Source organism: Procambarus clarkii, chromosome 9 (assembly GCF_040958095.1).
Source record: "Procambarus clarkii isolate CNS0578487 chromosome 9, FALCON_Pclarkii_2.0, whole genome shotgun sequence".
NCBI classification, from domain to species: Eukaryota; Metazoa; Arthropoda; class Malacostraca; order Decapoda; family Cambaridae; genus Procambarus; species Procambarus clarkii.
Genome location: NC_091158.1, coordinates 42,132,366 through 42,148,983, shown reverse-complemented (window position 1 = coordinate 42,148,983; position 16,618 = coordinate 42,132,366). Strand labels below are relative to the sequence as shown.

General features: G+C 43.8%; 1 long non-coding RNA gene across 2 annotated transcripts in view; it reads right to left on the bottom strand.

Annotated features, from left to right (window-relative positions):
• LOC138362960 (uncharacterized) overlaps window positions 1-16,218 on the bottom strand; it is a 79,700-nt gene extending 63,482 nt beyond the window's left edge. Inside the window, exons 1-2 of one of the 2 annotated variants that reach the window (XR_011227938.1) lie at window positions 16,178-16,218; window positions 10,704-10,752 (exon numbers count right to left, since the gene is read on the bottom strand). This is a non-coding gene — a long non-coding RNA (uncharacterized lncRNA). The remainder of the gene's footprint in view (window positions 1-10,703; window positions 10,753-16,177) is intronic. The other variant, XR_011227939.1, reaches the window with a different exon arrangement.
• Between the last annotated feature and the right edge of the window lie 400 nt (window positions 16,219-16,618).

Genomic DNA, 16,618 nt, shown 5'->3' with positions numbered 1-16,618 from the left:
AAGAGAGATTTATTCCAACAGTAAAGGAAAAAAGCAGGAGGGAATATAATATCCCATGGTTTAATAGGCAGTGTCAGGAAGCAAAGGTGAAAAGCAGGAGAGAGTGGAGGAAGTACAGAAGACAAAGGACAGAGGACAACAGAATTAGATGTAACAGAGCTAGGAATGATTACATTAACATAAGACGAGTGTCGGAAAGAAATTATGAGAATGATATTGCGATCAAAGGAAAAAAGCAACCTAAATTACTACATAGCCATATAAGAAGGAAGATGTCGGTAAATGACCAAGTGACAAGACTGAGGAAAACAGAAGGGGCATATACAGAAAGCGACAAGGAAATCTGCGAGGTACTGAATGCAAGTTTCCATGGAGTGTTCACAACCGAGCCTGAGCAGCTCCCATTGTTAGAAGCGATTACCCTAGATGAAAGACTATCAGATATAGAGGTGACAGCAGAGGAGGCAATGAAACAGTTGACAACACTGGATGCAAGTAAAGCTGTTGGACCAGACAAAGTATCACCGTGGATACTTAAAGAGGCAGTGCAGGCTCTCAGCGTGCCTCTGGCAATGATCTTTAATGAGTCACTTATAACGGGAGAATTGCCCAGTTGCTGGAAGGAGGCAAATGTCGTACCGATTTTCAAGAAAGGTAATAGGGAGGAGGCACTTAACTACAGACCCGTATCACTGACAAGCATCCCCTGCAAAATACTTGAAAGAATAATTAGGCTAAGATTTGTTGAGCACCTGGAGAGCATTGGGTTTGTAAACAAGCACCAACATGGGTTCTGGACAGGGAAATCATGCCTAACAAACCTTTTAGAATTCAATGATAAAGTAACAAGGATAAGGCACGACAGAGAAGGCTGGGCAGACTGCATATTTCTTGACTGCCAAAAGGCCTTTGATACAGTACCGCACATGAGACTGCTATACAAACTTGAGAGGCAGGCAGGAGTAAGCGGAAAGGCCCTAGCAAGGGTGAGGAACTACCTAACAGGAAGGTGCCAGAGGGTAATGGTAAGGGGCGAGAAGTCGAACAGGCGAACAGTAACAAGTGGAGTACCTCAAGGATCGGTGCTGGGACCAATCCTCTTTTTAATTTACGTAAATGATATGTTTACAGGAGAGGAATCATACATGTCAATGTTTGCGGATGACGCAAAATTAATGAGAAGAGTTGTGACAGACGAGGATTGAAGGATCCTCCAAGAGGACTTAAACAGGTTGCAGAGATGGTCAGGGAAAAGGCTACTGGAGTTTAACACCAGTAAATGTAAAGTTATGGAAATGGAATCAGGTGATAGAAGACCAAAGGGACAGTACACAATGAAGGGGAACTACCTACCTGTAACGATTCGAGAAAGAGACCTGGGAGTCGATGTGACACCTAATCTAACTCCTGAGGCACATATAAATAGGATAACGACAGCAGCGTACTCTATAGTGACGAAAATTAGAACTTCATTCAGAAACCTAAATGAGGAGGTTTTTAGGGCGCTTTACACTGCCTACGTGAGACCTGTCTTAGAGTATGCCGCGCCATCATGGAGCCCCCACCTGAAGAAACACATAAGGAAACTGGAGAAGGTTCAGAGGTTTGCGACGAGGCTTGTCCCAGAGTTACGAGGGATGGGATATGAAGAGCGTCTGAAGGAACTGAACCTTACGACACTAGAGAAAAGAAGGGAGAGAGGAGATATGATAGGGACATATAAAATACTCAGGGGAATTGACAAAGTAGAAATAGATGAAATGTTCACACGTAATAATAACAGAACGAGGGCACATGGGTGGAAACTGGAAACTCAGATGAGTCACAGAGATGTTAGGAAGTTTTCTTTCAGCGTGAGAGTAGTGGAAAAACGGAATGCACTTAGAGAACAGGTTGTGGAAGCAAACTCTATTCATACTGTTAAAATTAGGTATGATAGGGAAATGGGACAGGAGTCATTGCTGTAAACAACCGATAGCTGGAAAGGTGGAATCCAAGAGTCAATGCTCGATCCTGCAAGCACAAATAGGTGAGTACAAATAGGTGAGCACACACACACACACACACACAGAAGAAAGGCGGTGGCGTTGCTGTGCTGGTGAAAGAACACCTAAAGGTGAACGAAATAGTGACTGCCAATCCACAAGAAGTTGACATAATAGCACCCCACCAAACACACACCGAAACTACGACGTTGGTACAACGTTCGAGCAAGTTTTAACACCACCTAACCAGTTATAACAACTAATATAGCAAGTTGTAACAACGTTCTAATACGTCATAAACACGTTAAGCCAAGATGTAACAACTTTATTTCAAGTTGTAACAAGCGGAAAATAGAGACAGTTTCGGTTTGTGTTTCCAGGGACTAGAGATCTGCCATGAGGATGATAAACTAATGATCATAAATGCATATAGTCCACCGCTAAGCAGCACATAGTCAAAGGAGGAGCTAGATAGTAAACGAGAAGGTCTTATAACAATAATGAGAGAGATCATAGCTAGAGCGGATAACGATAGTTCACGACTGTTGATAGTCGGCGAGTTCAACTTCAACTTGAAATCCATAGACTGGGAAGCATGTGAAGCTAAAACAGAAGATTTTTTGGACCTGTAAATTTGTAGACCTCATCCTGGAAACATTCTTGTCTCAACATGTTAAACAAGCTACGAGGATGAGGGAAGGGGACGTTCCCTCCATGCTAGATTCGATATTTACCAGGAAGGAGGAAGAAATATTTGACATTCAGTACCTTCCTCCCTTGGGTAAAAGTGACCATGTCTTTTTGTGAATAAAGTATGCAATGCGTTACAATCTGGAAAAAAATATGACGGTCGATGCAAATGAAAAACCTGACTTTAGGAGAGGACATTATGGCAACCTTAGAAAAATTTTTAGTGAGTATAATTGGACAGACTTGTTGCTAGGCAAAGAAGTGAATGAGATGTATGTCAGGTTTTGTGAAATATATGATAAAGGCACAAAAAAATTTATACCAAAACAGAGAAGCAGAACTAGGAAACAGGATTGGTTCAACAGAAAGTGCGAGAGGGCCAGAGACCAAAAGACACAAAAATGGAATCAATACAGGAAGAGGCCGAACCCCCAATCATACCAGCAATACAAAGATGCGAGAAACAACTACACGGCAGTGAGGAGAGAGGCAGAAAGAAATTTTGAAAAAGGGATTGCAGACAAATGTAAGACAAAACTAGGTCTATTCTATAAATTCATAAACAACAAATTGCAGGTAAAGGATAATATTCAGAGGTTGAAAATGGGAAATAGATTCACGGAAAATGAAAAGGAAATGTGTGAAACATTAAACGAAAAGTTCCAAAGTGTGTTTGTACAAAATGAAATCTTCAGGGAACCAGATATAATAAGAATTCCAGAGCACATAGAGGTGTCTAGAGACGAAGTGGAAAAAATGCTCAAGGAGCTAAATAAGAACAAAGCAGCTGGCCCAGATGGAGTTTCACCATGGGTTCTGAGAGAATGTGCACCTGAGCTCAGCATTCCTCTTCAACTGATTTTTCAGGCATCCCTGTTTACAGGAGTTGTAGCTGATGTGTGGAAAAAGGCTAACATAGTTCCAATCTACAAAAGTGGAAGCAGGGAAGACCCCCTTAATTATAGACCGGTATCATTGACAAGTGTAATAGTCAAAATATTGGAAAAAATAATTAAATCTAAATGGGTAGAACACCTGGAGAGAAATGATATAATATCAGACAGACAGTATGGTTTTCGATCTGGAAGATCCTGTGTATCGAATTTACTCAGTTTCTATGATCGAGCAACAGAGATATTACAGGAAAGAGATGGTTGGGTTGACTGCATCTATCTGGACCTAAAAAAGGCTTTCGACAGAGTTCCACATAAAAGGTTGTTCTGGAAACTGGAAAATATTGGAGGAGTGACAGGTACGCTTCTAACATGGATGAAAAATTTTCTGACTGATAGAAAAATGAGGGCTGTGATCAGAGGCAATGTATCGGACTGGAGAAATGTCACAAGTGGAGTACCACAGGGTTCAGTTCTTGCACCAGTGATGTTTATTGTCTACATAAATGATCTACCAGTTGGTATACAGAATTATATGAACATGTTTGCTGATGATGCTAAGATAATAGGAAGGATAGGAAACTTAGATGATTGTCATGCCCTTCAACAAGACCTGGACAAAATAAGTACATGGAGCGCCACTTGGCAAATGGAATTTAATGTTAATAAATGCCATGTTATGGAATGTAGAATAGGAGAACATAGACCCCACACAACCTATATATTATGTGAGAAATCTTTAAAGAATTCTGATAAAGAAAGAGATCTAGGGGTGGTTCTAGATAGAAAACTATCACCTGAGGACCACATAAAGAATATTGTGCGAGGAGCCTATGCCACGCTTTCTAACTTCAGAATTGCTTTTAAATACATGGATGGCGATATACTAAAGAAATTGTTCACGACTTTTGTTAGGCAAAAGCTAGAATATGCAGCAGTTGTGTGGTGCCCATATCTTAAGAAGCACATAAACAAACTGGAAAAGGTGCAAAGACATGCTACTAAGTTGCTCCCAGAACTGAAGGGCAAGAGCTACGAGGAGAGGTTAGAGGCATTAAATATGCCAAAACAAGAAGACAGAAGAAAAAGAGGTGATATGATCACTACATACAAAATAGTAACATGAATTGATAAAATCGATAGGGAAGATTTCCTGAGACCTGGAACTGTAAGATCAAGAGGTCATAGATATAAACTAGCTAAACACAGATGCCGAAGAAATATAAGAAAATTCACTTCCGCAAACAGAGTGGTAGACGGTTGGAACAAGTTAGGGGAGAAAGTGGTGGAGGACAAGACCGTCAGTAGTTTCAAAGCGTTATATGACAAAGAGTGCTGGGAAGACGAGACATCACGAGCGTAGCTCTCATCCTGTAACTACACTTAGGTAATTACACACACACACACACACACACACATTCCTGAGCCTATTGGGCTCTGTCATATCTACATTTGAAACTGTGTATGGAGTCAGCCTCCACCACATCACTTCCTAGTGCATTCCATTTACTAACTACTCTGACACTGAGAAAGAACTTTTTCAGTGTCAGAGTAGTAGTAAATGGAATGCATTAGGAAGTGATGTGGTGGAGGCTGACTCCATACACAGTTTGAAATGTAGATATGACAGAGCCCAGTAGGCTCAGGAATCTGTACATCAGTTGATTGACGGTTGAGAGGCGGGACCAAAGGGCCAGAGCTCAACCCCCGCAAACACAACTAGGTGAGTACACACTCATAAATGTACTCACCTAGTTGTGTTTGCGGGGGTTGAGCTCTGGCCCTTTGGTCCCGCCTCTCAACCGTCAATCAACAGGTGTACAGATTCCTGAGCCTATTGGGCTCTATCATATCTACACTTGAAGCTGTGTATGGAGTCAGCCTCCACCACATCACCCCATAATGCATTCCACTTGTCAACCACTCTGACACTAAAAAAGTTCTTTCTAATATCTCTGTGCCTCATTTGGGCACTCAGTTTCCACCTGTGTCCCCTTTTAGTATAAAATTTAGGCTTGGATATAAGTTAAATTAACTCAAACGAATCTCGAGAAATATACAGCTCTTCTGTCTCTAGTTTTTCACTCATAGGTGAGAAAGTAGTCGCCACCAGAACACCCTCACACATCTTCCCATACCCCTCACCCTTATCCCTCCGCCACACACACATGCACCATACCCCCCTTCCCCCCATAGTCCCGGCCACAAGCTACCCCAAGTCCCTTCCCCTCACCCTCCAGCACTGTCCATCCCCACCTCCCCTCCCTCTCCTCTTTCCCTCCACATAACCCCTCCAAAACAAACACACATACACATAAACACACAGGCTACCTCCAACTCCTCACCTCAAGTCACCACCCCTTCTCAAACTGTCCGCACGCACACACGTGTATCACAAAGTGGATTTTGCACCATGGTGTTTGACCATACTACTCTCGGCCACCCTCCTCCTCTCCCTCTCCCCTCTCACTCTCCCACTCACACTGTATCTCTCTCTCTCTCTCTCTCTCTCTCTCTCTCTCTCTCTCTCTCTCTCTCTCTCTCTCTCTCTCTCTCTCTCTCTCTCTCTTGCTCTCCCACCTCCCTCCCTCCCTCTCCTCTCCTTTTCACTCTATCTCAACCCTCTCCCTCTTGCTCCATCTCTCACTTTGGCCCCCACGATCTCTCTCCCCTCCTGCACCTCTCTTGCTTCTCTGGATCCCACCCTATTTTTCATCCCCTTCTTTCTCAACCCCCCCTCTCTCATCCTCTCTCTCTATCATCGCCGTCCTCTCTCTCTATCTCTCTCTCTCTCTCTCTCTCTCTCTCTCTCTCTCTCTCTCTCTCTCTCTCTCTCTCTCTCTCTCTCTCTCTCTCTCTCTCTCTCTCTCTCTCTCTCTCTGCCCCCCTCCTGGCAAATCCTATCAATACATAGTAGGAACAGGGACAAACATGGCAGCAAGGACTTCCAAGGGAACAGGGAAAAGTCATTGTAACCAAATGAAGGAAGTGTTTGCCCAGGTTTTGGAGGATATCAGAAGGGAGATACAGGAAATGCATAATACAATAAGCAACCTGCAAAGCGAGCTGACAGTAGCAAAAGAGGAGATTAAAACCCTTAAAAAGAACAATACTGAGACGGAGGCTCAGATAATTATTCAAAGAGAAGATGAAAGTGGTGCATTGGAAGGGACTGCCAAAGTACAAGCGACATTTGCAGAAATGCTAAAAAAGAACAAGGAAGTAATGTCCACAGTGAGGGAGGTAGCCATGAAAGCATCCACCTAACAGGAAGCAGCAAAGGCAACTAGTCAACTGGTGGAAACAAAAAGATCAGTGGTAGCTGTGGGTAATAAAGAGCAGGAAGGTTCCAATAGGACAGAATGGAACGATAAGGACAGAGCAGCCGCAAATGAAATACTAAGGAGGTTAGAGATGGAAGGAACTGAGCATAGAATTGAGAAGGTTTTCTGGATGGGCTGGTACAACAAGAAAAGAGACCATGTGTTAAAGACAGTGTTTGCAAACGAGGCCACAAAGGAGATTCTAATAAGGAAGAGCCACCTGCAGTATGTGGAAGAATTCAAAAAAGTATTCCTCCAGGGGGACATGACGAGGGAAGAGAGAGCCATGGCTGCAGAAGCAAGGAAGAAGCACAGGGCGCGAGAAGAAAACCAGGAAAACACAGCTCCCAACACAACATCCCCAGAGGTGAGAGGCGATCCCACAACTAGCAACCCAGTAACACCAGAGCGGAGGACAACTCCACCACTCTCCTCTGCACAGAAACCTCCCCTACCCCGAACCCTCCCTGCCCCCACTCAAATGTTCAGTCAACTCTCCCTACCCCTCCTCACCCCACTCCTACCCTGCTACCCCTCCCCTACTCCCACCATGTTCCCCTTCCCCCCTTTCTCCCCACTGGCCTCCCTCCCACTTCATCCCAACTCCAGTATCCTCTAAAACCCCGTTACACACCCCACAAATCCTCATGTCCATGGAACAGCTTGACCCATCAGCAGAACGCTCCCCAAGAAGTGAACCTGAGAAAGGACAGAAGAAAGTCAGTCTCAAGGCAATGTACAGTAACACAGATGGGATTACAAATAAAACAAATGAACTTGGAGAATGGGTACTTAAAGAAAACCCAGACATAATCGCACTCACAGACACAAAGCAAACAAAAACCATAACAAATGCAGTGTTTCCACAGGACTACTGTGATGTGAGGAAAGAGAGAGAAGGAAGAGGAGGTGGTGGTGTAGCTCTGCTGGTAAGAAACGGCTGGGATTTTGAGGAAATGGTTATTCAGGGCTGTGAAAGTTTCAGTGACTACTTGACAAGTACAATAGCAACTGGAGGACAAAAAATTATAGTCACAGTCATATATAACCCGCCACCAAATGACAGAAGACCTAGACAGGAATATGATAGAAACAACATGGCCACCATTAACATAATAGAGGGAACAGCGTCTCTCGCTAGTAGGAATGAAACTGGACTACTAATCATGGGGGACTTCAACCACGAAAAAATAGACTGGGAGAACAGAGACCCGCATGGAGGACCAGTTACATGGAGAGCTAAGCTGCTGGACGCGGCAACAAGAAACTTTCTAAGCCAACACATCAAGGGACCGACAAGAATGAGAGGGAAGAATGAACCAGCCATGCTTGATCTGATATTTACCCTCAATGAGTGGGATATAAGGGAAGTTAAGATGGAAGCGCCCTTGGGAATGAGTGATCACAGTGCATTGATCATTGAGTACTTGGTAGAGCTAGGACTTATCTGCCCCAAAAAAGAACTAGAAAACAAAAGGCTGGCATACTGAAAAGGGAATTATGAGGAGATGAGAAGTTTCCTAAGGGTTATACAATGGGACACAGACCTCAGAGCTAAGTCGGCACAAGATATGATGGACTATGTCACCCAAAAGTGTCAGGAGGCAGTAAACAGGTTTATCCCGGTCCAAAGGGAAAAATCTGGGAATCAAAAGAAAAATCCATGGTTTAACAGGGCATGTATGGAAGCAAAGGAACTGAACAAAAGGGCCTGAAATAGCCCTTAAATCCGAAATAACAGAACACTAGAATGCAGAGAGATATATACCAGAGAACCAGGAATGAGTATGTCAGGGTGAGAAGAGAAGCAGAGAAAAATTATGAAAATGATATAGCAAACAAAGCCAAGACCGATCCAAAGCTACTTCACAGTCAAATCAGAAGGAAAACAACAGCGAAAGAACAGGTAATGAAACTTAGAATAGGCGAGGACAGGTATACAGAGAACGACATAGAGGTGAGTGAAGAACTCAACAAGATGTTTCAGGAGGTCGTCATAATAGAACATGGTGAGGTTACTGTGCTAGGAAAGGGGGCAGTAAACCAGGTGGCCTTGGAAGGGTTCAAAATTACGAGAGATGAGATCAAGAGACACCTGTTGGATCTGGATGTGAGAAAGGCTGTTGGTCCAGATGGGATCTCACCATGGGTACTGAAAGAGTGTGCAGAGGCATTTTGCTTGCCACTCTCCATAGTGTATAGTAGGTCACTGGAGATGGGAGACTTACCAGAAATATGGAAGGAAGCTAATGTGGTCCCAATGCACAAAAAGGGTGTCAGACAAGAGGCACTGAACAACAGGTCAGTGTCCATAACTTGTATACCATGCAAAGTGCTGGAGAAGATCGTGAGAAAAAATCTAGTAACTCATATGGAAGAAGGGACTTCGTGACAAATCGCCAACATGGGTTCAGGGAAGGTAAATCTTGCTTTACTGGCTTAATAGAATTCTACGATCGGGTGACAAAGATTAAGCAAGAACGAGAAGGCTTTGCAGACTTCATTTGTTTTGGACTGTCGGAAAGCCTTTGACACAGTCCCCCATAAGAGGCTGGTACAGTAGCTGGAGAGACAGGGAAGGGTAACTGGTAAAGTGCTCCAGTGGATAAGGGAATACCTAAGCAATAGGAAGCAAAGAATTGCAGTGAGGGGTGAGACCTCAGATTAACGTGAAGTCACCAGTGGAGTCCCACGGGGCTCTGTACTCGGTTCTATCCTGTTGCTGATATATGTAAATGATCTCCCAGAGGATATAAACTCATTCCTCTTAATGTTTGCTGACGATGCCAAAATTATGAGAAGGATTAAGACAGAGAAGGACTGCTTGAGGCTTCAAGAAGACCTAGACAAACTAAAGAAATGGTCGAACAAATGGTTGTTAGAGTTTAACTCAACCAAATGTAATGTAATGAAGATAGGTGTAGGGAGCAGGAGACCAGTTAGGGGGTATCATTTGGGAGATGAAATTCTTCAAGAGTCAGAGAAAGAGAAAGACCTGGGGTTTGATATCACGCCAGACCTGTCCCATGAAGCCCATATCAAGAAAATATCATCAGCAGCATATACAAGGATGGCTAACATAAGAACAGCGTTTAGACACTTGTGCAAAGAATCATTCAGAAATTTGTATACCACCTATGTTAGGCCAATCCTGGAGTATGCAGCCCCAGCATGGAGTCCATATCTAGTCGAGCATAAGACTAAAATGGCAAAAAGTTAAAAGGTGTGCCACCAGACTAGTACCCGGGCTGAGATGAATGAACTACAAAGGAGAGACTATGGGAATTAAACCTCACGTCACTAGAAGACAGAAGAGTTAGGGTGGATATGATCACCACGTACAAGATTCTCAGAGAAATAGACAGGGTATATAAAGACAGGTTATTTAACACAAGGGGCACATGCACTAGCGGACACAGGTGGAAACTGAGTGCCCAAATGAGCCACAGAGACGTTAGAATGAATTTTTTTAGTGTCAGAGAGCTTGACAAATGGAATGCATCAGTCAGTGATGTGGTGGAGGCTGTCTCCATACACAGTTGCAAGTGTAGGTTTGATAGAGCCCGATAGGCTCAGGAATCTGTACACCTGTTGATTGACGGTTGAGAGGCGGGACCAAAGAGCCAGAGCTCAACCCCCGCAAATACAACTAGGTGAGTACATACACACACACACATAAATAAATAAAATAAAAAAAAACATTAGTTAGTAGTTAGTTACACTTGATTGATTGATAGTTGAGAGGCGGGCCGAAAGAGAGCAGAGCTCAACCCTCGGAAGACCAACTAGGTGAATACACACACACAACTTACTTAAAACACTCACTATAGTATGCTATATAGCTCCGGCCTGGAACCCCACCTGAAAAAAAGACAAACTACAATTAGAAAAATCCCTCAGAAGCGAATATACACTACAATGTTTTTCTTTCACTGAGGGGGACTGAATTACATGGTATGGTTGCTGGTGCTCGACCTTACCACAGAGTAGACATGATAAAAGCATACAAGATACTCACATTGTGGACATAAGAATATTAAAAATACTCGCAAGGATGGGGGGAAGGGCTATAAAAAACGTACAAAATGCTCATATGTGGGACCTAAGAACGCACAAAATGCTCATATGTGGGACCTAATAACGTTCAAAATGCTCATATGTGGGACCTAAGAACGTGCAAAATACTCACAGAGTGGATATGATAAGAACATACATAATACTAATGGGAATTAACAGACAAATTGGTAATGCTCACCATAATGTACTGTGGAACTAGCGATTGTAATTGGATATTAGGAGATATAAATTAGCTGTAGAGAGATTATGAAGAACGTTTTCAGCACAAAAAGTTTCAAGATAAAAGGCGTATTCAGAATTTTTACGGTAAATGTACCTTCCAATTAAACAGAAGACAAACTGGCAAATGCCTCGAGAAAAAGAAGTAATTCTATTGCTGGATTTGGTAGCTAAAAATATGAAGCCCAGGAGCTAGCTCAAGTCTGCAAGCAGATAGGTAAACACACACACACACACACATTCGTGACAACCCATCAACATGGGTTCAGGGAGGGTAAATCTTGCCTTACAGGTTTGATAGAATTCTACAATCAGGTGACAAAGATTAAGCAAGAAAGAGAAGGATAGGCGGATTGCATTTTTTTGGACTGTCGGAAAGCCTTTGACACAGTACCCCATAAAAGGTTGATGCATAAGCTGGAGAAACAGGCAGGAGTAACTGGTAGGGCACTCCAGTGGATAAGGGAGTACCTAAGCAATAGGAAGCAGAGAGTTATAGTGAGAGGTGAGACCGCAGATTGGCGTGAAGTCACCAGTGGAGTCCTACAGGGCTCTGTGCTTGTACCTATCCTGTTTCTGATATACGTAAATGATCTCCCAGAGGGTATAGACTCATTCCTCTCAATGTTTACTGACGAGACCAAAATTGTCAGAAGGATTCAAACAGAGGAGGACAGCTTGAGGCTTCAAGAAGACCTGGACAAGCTGCAGGAATGGTCGAACATATGGCTGTTAGAGTTTAACCCAAGCAAATGTAATGTAATGAAGATAGGGGTAGGAAGCAGGAGACCAGATACAAGTTATCACTTGGGAGATGAAATACTTTAAGAGTCAGAGAGAGAGAAAGACCTGGGGGTTGATATCACGCCAGACTTGTCCCCTGAAGCTCATATCAAGAGGATAACATCAGCAGCATATGCCAGGTTGGCTAACATAAGAACGACCTTTAGAAACTTGTGTAAGGAATCTTTCAGAACATTATATACCACATATGTCAGACCAATCCTGGAGTATGCGGCTCCAGCATGAAGTCCATATCTAGTCAAGCATAACACTAAACTGGAAAAGGTTCAAAGGGTTGCCACCAGACTGGTACCCGAGCTGAAAGGTATGAGCTACGAGGAGAGACTACGGGAATTGAACCTCGCTTCGTTGGAAGACAGAAGAGTTAGGGGGGACATGATCACCACATTCAAGATTCTCAAGGGAATCGACAGGGTTGATAAAGACTATTTAACACAAGGGGCACACGCACTAGGGGACACAGGTGGAAACTGAGTGCCCAAATGAGCCACAGAGATATTAGAAAGAACTTTTTTAGTGTCAGAGTGGTTGACAAATGGAATGCATTAGGAAGTAATGTGGTGGAGGCTGACTCCATACACAGTTTCAAGTGTAGATATGACAGAGCCCAATAGGCTCAGGAACCTGTACACCTGTTGATTGACGGTTGAGAGGTGGGACCAAAGAGCCAGAGCTCAACCCCCGCAAGCACAACTAGGTGAGTACACACACACACAAATGGTGTGTCGAACAAATGGTTGTTAGAGTTTAACCCAACCAAATGTAATGTAATGAAGATAGGTGTAGAAAGCAGGAGGCCAGATACAAGGTATCATCTGGGAGAGGAAATTCTACAGGAGTCAGAGAAAGAAATAGACTTGGGGGTTGATATCATGCCAGACCTGTGTCCTGCAGCACATATCAAGAGGATAACATCAGCGGCATATGCCAGGCTGGCTTACATACGAATGGCATTCAGAAACTTGTGTAAAGAATCATTCAGAACTTTGTATACCACATATGTCAGGCCAATCCTGGAGTATGCAGCCCAAGCATGGAGTCCATATCTAGTCAAGGATAAGACTAAACTGGAAAAGGTTCAAAGGTTTGCCACCAGACTAGTACCCGAGCTGAGAGGTATGAGCTACGAGGAGAGGCTACGGGAATTAAACCTCACTTCGCTGGAAGACAGAAGAGTTAGGGGGGACATGATCACCACATTCAAGATTCTGAAGGGAATTGATAGGGTAGATAAAGACAGTCTATTTAACACAAGGGGAACACGCACAAGGGGACACAGGTGGAAACTGAGTGCCCAAATGAGCCACAGAGATATTAGAAAGAACTTTTTTAGTGTCAGAGTGGTTGACAAATGGAATGCATTAGGGGGTGATGTGGTGGAGGCTGACTCCATACACAGTTTCAAGTGTAGATATGACAGAGCCCGATAGGCTCAGGAATCTGTACACCTGTTGATTGACGGTTGAGAGGCGAGACCAAAGAGCCAGAGCTCAACCCCCGCAAACACAACTAGGTGAGTACAACTAGGTGAGTACACACACACACACACAGAATGACAAGGAGGTGTGTGAAGAACTCAACAAGAGATTCCAGGAGGTCGTCACAATAGAACAAGGGTCACAATAGAACAAGGAGAAGCCCCTGCACTAAATGAAGAGGAGGCAAACCAAGCAACCTTGGAGGAATTTTACCTCACCAGTGATGAGGTCAAAAGGTGTCTGTTGGAGCTGGATGTAACAAAGGCTGTTGGGCCTGACAGAATCTCACCATGGATACTAAAGGAAGGTGCAGAAGCACTAAGTGTGCCACTCTCTATGGTGTATAACAGGTCACTGGAAACAGGAGACCTACCAGAAAGTTGGAAGACAGCTAACGTATTCCCAATATACAAGAAGGGAGACAGACAAGAGGCACTGAATTACAGGCCAGTTTCCCTAACTTGTATACCATGCAAGGTTATGGAGAAAATCGTGAGGAAAAGGCTCGTAGAACATCTGGAGTGAAATAACTTTGTAACGCACCATCAACATGGGTTCAGGGATGGTAAATCGTGCCTCACAGGTTTAATAGAATTTTATGACCAGGCAACAAAAATTAGGCAGGAAAGAGAAGGGTGGGCCGACTGCGTTTTCCTGCACTGCCAGGAAGTCTTTGACACAGTACCCCATAAAAGGCTGTTAAAAAAGTTGGAGCAACATGCAGGAGTAAAAAGGAAAATGCTCCAGTAGATAAGGAAGTACTTAAGCAACAGGAAACAGTGAGTAACGGTGAGGGGGGAGACATCAGAGTGGCGAGATGTCACCAGCGGAGTCCCACAGGGCTCAGTACTTGGACCCATCCTGTTTCTAATAAATGTAAACGATCTTCCGGAGGGTATAGACTCGTTCCTCTCAATGTTTGCTGATGATGCAAAAATAATGAGAAGAATCAAACCGGATGAAGATAGACAGAGACTACAGGATGACCTGGACAAACGAGGAATAGTCTAGAAAATGGCTGCTAAAGTTTAACTCAAGAAAATGTAAAGTAATGAAATTAGGCGAAGGGAGCATGAGGCTGAACACAAGATACCATCTGGGAGGTGAACTCTTGCAAGAGTCAAATAGAAAAAGATCTGGGGGATTGATATCACACCGAACCTGTCCCCAGAGGCCCACATCAAAAGGATATCATCAGCGGCATATGCTTGACTGGCCAACATAAGAACTGCCTTTAGAAACTTGTGTAAGGAATCGTTCAGGACCCTGTATACCACTTATGTCATACCAATCCTGGAATATGCAGCTCCAGCCTGGAATACATACCTAGTTAAACACAAGACAAAGTTAGAAAAGATTCAGCGGTTTGCCACCACGCTCGTCCCGGAGCTGAGAGGAATGAGCTACGAGGAAAGGCTAAAGGAGCTGAACCTCACACACACACACACATACAGAGCCTAGGGGAGCCGGTGGCCGAGCGGACAGCACGCAGGACATGTGATCCTGTGGTCCCGGGTTCGATCCCAGGCGCCGGCGAGAAACGATGGGTAGAGTTTCTTTCACCCTATGCCCGTGTTACCTAGCAGTAAATAGATACCTGGGAGTTAGTAAGCTGTCACGGGCTGCTTCCTGGTGTGTGTGTGTGGTGTGGGGAGAAAAAAATAGTAGTAGAAACAGTTGATTGACAGTTGAGAGGAAGACCGAAAGAGCAGAGCTCAACCCCCGCAAGCACAACTAGGTGAATACACACACACTGAGGAGGTGTGTGTTGGGGGGGGGGGGAGAGAGAAGATCCAAAGATATACCACTAGACAAGTCCCAGAACTAAGAAACATGAGTTATGAAGCATGGCTATGGGAATTGCACCTCACGTCGCTGGAAGACAAACGAGTTTGAGGAGACATGATCATCACATACAAAATTCTCATGGGAACTGATAGGTTGGATAAAGAAAGACTATTTAGCACGGGTGGTACACACACAAGGGAGACGCAGGTGGAAGCTGAGTACCCAAATGAGCCACAGAGACATTAGACTTTTTCTATGTCAGAGTAGTTAGTAAATGGAATGTGTTATGATCCCAGGTAGCTGAGAAACGAGGCTACCTTGAGAGTTATTCTGCAAGACCTGACCTAAATAAGAGGTCACAGAAATATAGACATGAAGATACATACGTAAAAAAATTAGGTAAATTTAACAGACAGTTTAAGGGTATGGGCAGTGATCAAGAATAGAAATGAAGGACTTGACATGAGATGTCGAGAGTTTGTGAGGAAGGTAGGAGGCTCAAGGCAGGGGTCTTGACCTCACTCGAGCAGCTGATGTTGTGGGAGCAAGATGTAGTGTCTGTGAGCTCCTGGTAACAGAGGAAGAATCTCATGTTACGTGCTCCGCCAAGAAAAGAATTAGTCAGGCGTTCTTGTATGAAGCCTGGGGACGACTCAGTGCTCGAGCCAGGAAGGAAAGAAACCCAGTAGAGGAGTTTAAATAGCGATTTTGTGGGCTGAGCAGCGCGCCAACGTCCGACGCTGGGGTCAGGGCGTGCCCCTGTACATCTAACTCTGTGGTAAGCTCATTTTAAGCCAGTTTACAGTGATTACCTATAGTTGGTCATGTGCCCAGCGATCGTAGCAAGTGTCTGTTGATATGTTAGGCATGTTTTGATAAGGTAAAAGGCCTAAATAAGAGAGTAAAGATGGAGGAACTACCTGGAGGGGGGAGCGACGTCCATCCACTCCGACTACTGGTGGGTGACTGAGTGAGAGGGCCGCCTGCAGGGTTGCCAGATCCAAATTGCTAAAAGTAGCGAGCTGACGGTCTAAAAGTAGCGAATTTTTAATAAGAGTAGCCCAATTTTTTGTTTAGTGACTGATACGGATTTCAAAGTAATCTATTTTGATATATAGAGTACATTAAACGATTTTAATTGTTTTGTTAATATTATCTCTGCATATATATATTTAACCAATATGATAATAGGATAACTTACCAATATTTACTGTTTGAAGCTTAATGGGTGTGGAGTCCTTCCACGTCTTTACAGTTGAAGATTACCAAGATCTTAATCTGCATCCACAACCTCGTTCTTGTATATTGCAGACTCATATATAAGCATTGACATGAGTGGTTCAAATGACGAGCAACAAGTT